Source organism: Lactuca saligna, chromosome 4 (genome assembly GCF_052625555.1).
Source record: "Lactuca saligna cultivar CGN05327 chromosome 4, ASM5262555v1, whole genome shotgun sequence".
NCBI classification, from domain to species: Eukaryota; Viridiplantae; Streptophyta; class Magnoliopsida; order Asterales; family Asteraceae; genus Lactuca; species Lactuca saligna.
In genome coordinates, this window is record NC_136420.1 from 91441646 (window position 1) to 91450080 (window position 8435).

An 8435-nucleotide genomic window follows, 5' to 3' on the forward strand; every position below is an offset into this window, starting at 1 on the left:
AATCCAGTCTCAAATCTAGGAGATTTTCGGAAATAAGTTTTAAAATGGTTTTCAAAATAAAGGATGGAGGATGCAGAGGGTACGATCAGTTGGAGCCTATAAGTAAACCCCAAAATACCATGCAGTTTTTTGATATTATGATATGTTAGAACAACATGCTAGTGCTAGGCTAGGGATCTTCAGGAATCACATGATAGATTTGCCTGATTGCATGATGCCTATTAGCCTAGGGTTTCTTGTATGTGGAATTGGCATCATAATTGTAGATGTTTAGTGTATGCATCACGGATGTGCATAATAAAGACCTTATATCCTGAGAATGTTGATTCGGCCTTCTGGTAGGATTGAATATTCGAAAGTCTATTGGTTCCAGCGTTATGTGCAGCTAGCATGCACTAGCGTTGCAGGGGATGAAGGAAGTTTCATGGATGTATGAGTCTTGAGAAGTGGTAGGCTTAGATGCGAGATAGTTGATATTCCTCTAGAAGTGAGGGTTGGGCGCATTCTTTTATGTTGATGATATTGTTAGGGCGTTGTGGTGATATTTGAGACAAATATGGGTAGGTGTGGAAGGTAGTATGGGCCCGTACTACTAAAAGCACAGGAGCCATATGCGTAGCAAGGAAGTCACAACCCCTAGGGTTTCTGGGTTTTGGTCTCCTGACATTATGTTATTTATCTGATGGCCTATATATATATATATATATATATATATATATATATATATATATATATATATATATATATATATATATATATATCAGTATGGTGGTGGCGAGACGTGCTGCTTCGGGATCCGGATCAGGATCACGATCAGGATCGGGGTCGGGAGATGAAGGATTGGAGGTGCCAGTAGTACCTGAGCCCGTGATTCAGATAGGGACCAAGGAGATGGATGCCATGATCCGGGATATCATGCACGACAAGATTGTTGCTGCATTCCGAGCGCAGCTGCCATAGTTGTTTGGGTCGATTAAGACCGTGATGGTTGAGTATTTATGAGCGATATGCAGGTCTAGCAGAGATAGCTGCCGCTGCAGCCACTTCGGTTGTAACTGCAGCAGGGGTTGGAGGAGGAGCCGGCAGGGCTTTCCAGTACCGGGACTTCGATAATACGAAGCCCCTGACATTTGATGGTACACAGGATGCGATCATGGCTATGCGGTGGTTGTCTGACGTTGAGGGATATTTCTTCACGTGCTCATGTCCTGCTGACCAGAAGGTCAGGTGTGCCTTGAACCTTCTCAGACTCGGGGCAAAGGACTGGTGGAGATTGATGACATGTTCATATTTTGATGATTAGCGGGATGCTATTACTTGGGAGCAGTTCCAGGATATGTTTTGCACCCGCTACGTTCTGCGCGTGGAACGGGAGCGGCTTGCTCAGGAGTTCTTGAGATTGAGACATGATGGGGAGTCTGTGATGGAGATTACCCGTATGTTCACGGAGAGGGCCATGTTTTGCCTGGAGTTCGCTTCAGAGCAGTCTCAAATGACTCATTATCTGAGTATGCTTAAGATTGATATTCGACGGTTCGTGTCTACACAGCGATGTGATACCCTCCTGGACCTTCAGGAAGTCACGAGGCAGCGTGAGTTGGAGATAGAGTTGCAGTTGAAGGAGCAGCGTCAAGCACCGGCACAATCTTAGCCGGTACCTAAGCGGTCTAAGACCGCTGATACACGGTCTGGAGATCAGCAGAGCCGCACTTGTGGAAGGTGTGGCAGGGTTCATTCAGGAGCTTGTAGAGCAGGAGGTGGGTGCCACAAATGTGGCAAGGAGGGGAATTATGCCAGGGCCTGTCATCAGTCCGCCCCTCCCGCAGATATGAGGATTTGTTACCATTATCATCAGGTTGGTCATGTGAAGACCAACTATCTACAGCTTGCCACCAAGCCGGCACAGGGTTCCACACCAGCTGCTGTGAGGATTGGAGATGGGAGGCCAGTCAAGGTGGAGCCTTCGAAGGCTCAGGGTCGCACCTTCCAGCTTATGGCCGAGGAGGCCAAGTCAGCACCAGATGTGGTTGTTGGTACGTTTCTATTCTCTGTCTTAGTTATTGTAATTGTGTTATGCTTATTGTTTTTACCTGTGATTAGGTACGTTTTTAGTAAATTATTTGCCCACTTTGGTATTATTTGACTCGGGGGCGAGTCGGTTGTTTGTATCTCAGTCCTTCTCTAGAGGGTTCAGTGTGCCGATAGATGATCTTGAGTGTCCGTTGCGAGTTTTGATCGTCAACGAACATGGGGTTTCTGCTTCTTCGATCTACCGAGGATGCGAGTTAGAGATTTTCGGGGTGTCCTTCCCGATAGATTTGATTCTTATCCCCATGGGGGATGTATACGTGATTGTAGGGATGGATTGGCTTAGCCGTTTGGGCGCCACGATTGACTGTGAGGGACAGCAGGTGGTGGTTCGAACCCCAAGTGGGGGAGAACTTGTAGTATATGGTGAGGGCACCAGGTTGGCATCAGGGTTTTGTTTGGCAACTAGGGCTTGAAAGTATATTCAGCACGGGTGTGTCGGTTATTTGGCTTATGTGGTGGATACGCGGGTTAGAGGACAGTTCTCAGTTTCTAAGGTTCCGGTGGTGAAGGAATTTGCTGATGTGTTTCCGGAAGAGTTACCCGGGGTGCCTTCGGAGAGGCAAGTTGAGTTTAGGATCGACTTAGTGCCAGGTGTGGCCCCTATCGCCAAGGCGCCGTACCGACTGGCACCGCCTGAGATGCAGGAGTTGTCATCTCAGTTACAGGAGCTGTTGGGCAAGTAGTTTATTTGTTCGAGTAGCTCACCCTAGGGAGCACCGATCCTTTTCGTCAGGAAGAAGGACGGTTCGTACAAGATGTGCATTGACTATAGGGAGCTGAACAAGTTAACGGTGAAGAACCGTTATCCACTCCCAAGGATATATGATCTTTTTGATCAGCTGCAGGGTGCGTTTTGGTTTTCCAAGATTGATTTGAGATCAGGATATCACCAAGTCAGGGTGAGGGAGGAGGACATGGAGAAGACCGTGTTTCAGACTCGTTGTGGTCATTACGAGTTTGTGGTGATGCCGTTTAGGCTCACCAACACGCCGGTAGTGTTCATGGATCTGATGAACCGAGTTTGCAGACCGATGCTCGATCGCTCGGTCATTGTGTTCATAGATGATATCTTAGTGTATTCCAAGACTCGAGAGCATCATGAGGAGCATCTTAGGGAGCTGCTGGGGGTTCTGAGGCGAGAACAGTTGTATGCCAAGTTCTCGAAATGCGAGTTTTGGTTACGAGAGGTCCAGTTCCTCGGACATCTCGTTAACCAGGAGGGGATTTTGGTCGATCCGGCCAAGGTGGAGGTGGTAATGCAGTGGGAGACTCTGAAATCTCCGTCAGACATCAGGAGTTTCTTGGGCTTAGCAGGGTATTATCGGAGATTCATTCGTGATTTCTCCAAGATTGTCGTACCCCTCACTCCTTTAACGAGGAAGGGGTGGATTTCCGGTGGGGCCCTGAGCAGCAGAGGGCGTTTGAGACCCTCCGACAGTGTTTATGCGAGGCGCCGGTGTTGATGCTCCCCGAGGGAGTGGAGGATTTTGTGGCATTTTGTGATGCATCCGTCACAGGCTTGGGGGCAGTCCTCATGCAGAGGGGACGAGTGGTAGCCTACGCTTCACGGCAGCTGAAGCCGCATGAGACAAGATACCCTATGCACGATCTTGAGTTGGGAGCGGTGGTTTTCGCTCTCAAGATTTGGAGGCACTATATGTACGGGGTCCGTTGTACTATATATACGGATCACACGAGTTTGAGACACATCATGGATCAGCCAAACCTGAACATGAGGCAGCGCAACTGGCTGGATGTGGTCAAGGACTATGATTGCGAGATCCTTTACCATCCTGGTAAAGCGAATGTGGTTGCGGATGCTCTGAGCCGCAAGTCAGCTGGGTCCTCGACCCCAACCAGGTGTTTGAGGATAACAGTGGATTCCCCACTGGTGGGTTTTATCAGAGATGCTCAGGTTGAGGGCATGAGGCCAGAGAACTAGAAGTTGGAAAGGATTAAGGGTGAAAGCACCCAGTTTGTTCAGGATAGCCGCGGATTGTTGACCCGTTACGGTCGGGTTTGGGTTCTGATGTCCGGAGGGGTCCGGCAGACAGTGATAGATGAGGCTCATAAGTCTCGTTTTTCGATTCACCCGGGAGCCACCAAGATGTACCGTGATTTGAGTTCAAGTTATTGGTGGCCTGGCATGAAGCGAGATATCGCTTGGTTTGTTGACAGGTGCTTGACCTGTAGGATGGTCAAGGCCGAGCATCAGAGGCCACATGGTAAGTTGCAGCCTCTAGAGATTCCCATGTGGAAATGGGAAAGGATCGCAATGGATTTCATCACGAAGTTGCCAAAGACGACAAGGGGGTTCAATGCTATATGGGTCATTATGGATCGATTGACCAAGAGTGCCCATTTCCTAGCCATACGGGAGAGCTCGTCGGCAGAGAAGTTGGCCGACCTGTACGTCAGAGTGATTGTCTCTCGCCATGGGGTTCCAGTTTCTATCATTTTCGATCGAGATGTCAGGTTCACTTCCCATTTTTAGCAGAAGTTCCATGAGGAACTAGGTACACGACTGCATTTTAGTATGACGTTCCATCCGCAGATTGATGGGCAGAGTGATCAGACCATTCAGACCCTCGAGGACATGTTAAGGGCGTGCGTTATTGATTTCTGTGGAAGTTGGGATTCCCACCTACCACTTGCAGAGTTCGCCTACAACAATAGTTATCATTCTAGTATTGGTGCCCCGCCTTTCGAGCTGTTGTATGGGCGGAAGTGTATGACCCCAGTCTGCTGGGGCTAGGTTGGGCATAGAGTGATGGGTCGGACAGAGGTAGTTCTGCAAACTACCGAAATGATACATCAGATTAGATAGCGACTGCAGACCGCTCAGAGCCACAAAAAAAGTTACGCCGACCGACGCCGATCTGAGCTGGAATTTCAGGTGGGTGACATGGTTCTTCTGAAGGTCTCACCCTGGAAGGGTGTGATCTGCTTCAGGAAGAGGGGAAAACTGGGTCCCCGTTTCATTGGGCCGTTCAGGATTATTGCCAGGGTTGGCAGGGTGGCATATAGGCTAGAGCTTCCGGAGGAGCTTAGCCGGATCCTCAACACATTTCATGTTTCGCAATTGAAAAAATACATTATGGACCAGGAGGCAGTGGTATTGTTGGATGACATTAAGGTCGATGAGCGCCTGAACTATGTGGAGAGTCCTGTGGCTATTTTGGAAAGGAAGAAGAAGATCCTGCGGAATAAGGAAATACCTTTAGTAAAGGAACAGTGGGAACATCGGAAGGGATCCGAGTGGACATGGGAGCTGGAGGCGGAGATGCGCGAGCATTACCTGACGTTGTTTATTCCAGCGGACTTTGAGGGGGAAGTCTAGATCAAGTGGGGGAGAGTTGTAACCCACCGATTCTCAAGTATTGTCTAAATATGAGTTTTTGGGTTAAAACCTACTCGACGAGTTGGTTGATCTACTCGTCGAGTAGCAGCGGGAAGGATCGCGGGTTAAGTAACCTACTCGACGAGTCCATATTGGGACTCGGCAAGTAGGAGCTGGTAGCTGAAACCCTAAATCCCAGGGTTGTGCACCCTATTTAAGGGAACACAAACCTCTTTCAGCCTCTTTGAAGTCTCTTAACAAACCCTAAAATGTGTGTGTGTGCCCATTGTGTGTTTGAAGCCTTGGAAGAGGATTTTGGTGGGAAATAACTTGGGAAGCAAGTGATTTGAAGCAAGGAGCTTGGGGAAAATCCGGATCTACTCCAGTTGTCATCTCTTGGGAAGGTATCAAGCTGTTATCCTCCTTTCTATTTCGTTCTAGACCTCCTTGGTTGGAGATTAGGGTTCTTGGTTGGGTTATAAAGTCATTTTTTGGAGTATGAGCAAAGATCTGAAGTTGTAACTTTAGATATGAACTCTCTATGGATTGAAGGACCATAAAGTTCTTGGCTTTGGCAAGTTTGAGCCCCTCCTTAAGTGTAAAACCCCATTTCAAGCTTATTTTGGGCTTTTTGAGTCATTGGAGCCTTGCTTGCATGTAAAGTTTGCAACTTTACGTGATAAGCAGGCGTAAGGAGGTTAGATCTGCAATTTAGGGCCTTGCCATGGCTTAAAAGTGGTATGCATGATAAATGACTGAATGGAGTTGGCGAGTCGCAAAGTTGAATTAGCGAGTCACATGAAGATGGTCGTGAACTCGAGGAGTCCGATGAAGATAACCATAAGACTTGATGAGTTGAAGAACAACTCGGCGAGTCGGATGAGTTTTCCCTTGGATATGTATGAGTGTGTATCTGTCAAGTTGCAAGGAGGGAACTCGACGGGTGGCCTTAACGTTCGAACGAGAATCAAAGGAACTCGGCGAGTCACCTCGATGACTCGGCGAGTTGAATTGTACTTCAGAGAACTCGACGAGTACCTAAGGGTACTCGGCGAGTTAAGGTCAACATGGACTGTTGACCTTGACTAAGAAGTTTGATTTTGACCAGGGGTTGACTAGCGGGTTATGGGGTGCCTTATAAGGTTAAGGACTTATGAGCATATTGTACTATAATCTTAGGTGGTGGAGCCGATATCAGGTGATCCGAGAGTTGGAGTGTATCTTCCGAGTCGATATTTTCAAGGTGAGTTATCCTCACTATATCGATAGGGTCTACGACACCAAGGCCGACCCGCTAGTTGTTATTGTTATGATATGTTGCATGTGGTTGTGATCTGTTAATTCGGAATCGAGGTAGACAGTATGTTATGCTCTTATGATCCATAGGCATTGGTATGTTAGTGACTTGCTAGGTAGGTACTCTAGTTACAGGAGATATCCTATGATTGATGATCAGTGAGACAGTTATGTTGATGTTTGTATATGCCAGTATATGATAGTATGCACACATGATTTTTTTTTATGGTTGGGTTGAGGCGGTACTGCTTTGTGCTGAAGGCCAACATACCCTACGAGTGGTCCGGTAAGACTGTAGGCCCACGTGGCAGACCAGTCATGCCGAAGGTTCGGGATAGATTCAGACATACTGTAGGCCCGGTAGGGCGGTCCAGTCAGGCCGATGGCCCTGTATGCATGTTGATTGATTGATTAATACTGTTATAGTATTGCTAGTGTGGTATTAGTATTTTGGGGGTAGCTCACTAAGCCCTCGGGCTTATAATTTCCAGTTTATTGTTTCAGGTACTTTAGGAGATCATGGAAAGGCGAAGACGTGACCGTACCGCTCCTCATCCTTGTGTTATGAGTTTTGAGACAATCTGATGGAAAAATGATTTGAAAACATTTTGTAAACAATGCTATTTGGTTTTATTTATGATTGAAAAAGTTTAAATTTGGTGTAAAATTTATGGTTGTTACATTAACTGTGTTAGAGAGCAGTATTTGACTATAATATTTGGTTGATTAATAGACTTGACCAAAGAATAGTAGTTCGTAGATTCTATCATTCAGAGTCCAAATTAACTTTAAAATCAATTTAGTATTCTTAACTTGCATGATCATTGGGGTTAAAGTAATTGAAATGACTTATGCTAGTTAGTCTGATCAAGATGATTCGTAACTTTTATTTGGTAACTAACATAATTAATCATTTTTCTTGAAATCAACCATAGGAAACAGGATGGATTCGAAGCTAAACGAAAGTATCCTTTATTCTTGAATTAGAATCATCTTTCTAGTTGTTTACTTTAGTAATTAGCTGTGTATTTTAATTAAGTTAATATGAACTTGTAAAATCAGATAAACCCCCCCCCCCCCCCACCCCACTTCTAGTTGTTTTCTTAATTTAACTTTTAGTAGTTATTTTATTAATTAAATACTGTTCCCTATGATCGAAACCCATCTTACTTACTATTCTATAATCTAACTAGGTACACTGCCTATAAGTGGTTAGTTAAATTTTGTTAGGTTATAAATTCAAAAGTTTATAGGTAGACTTTTTGCACATCATGTTTTTGACGCCGTTTCCGGGGAACCGCTTATTTTAGTTGAAAACAATTGCTTCTAGTTAATCGATCCTTTTTTTTTTTTTTGGGGGGGGGGGGGGGGGGGTTAAAGCCATAAAAAGTTAATTTTCTGAAATTTGTTTTTCTATCCAGCCATTCCCCAAGATGTGATAATATTTTTCCACAACGTGGGCACTAGAAGTTTTGTTTTTTTTTTTTTTTAGTTTATTTGATTTTATTCCTTTTTTGTTCATTTTATGCATGTTCTATAGTTTTATCTTAGCAGAGAAAAATGGGGGACATCACGACCATAACAATGGAAGAGTATAAGCGACATATGAGCAACGACAACAGATGTGGTCTTGATCCACTAAAAATCCAAACCACTACAAATTTTGAACTACCATGACACATTCTTGGCATACTAAAGGAACTACCTT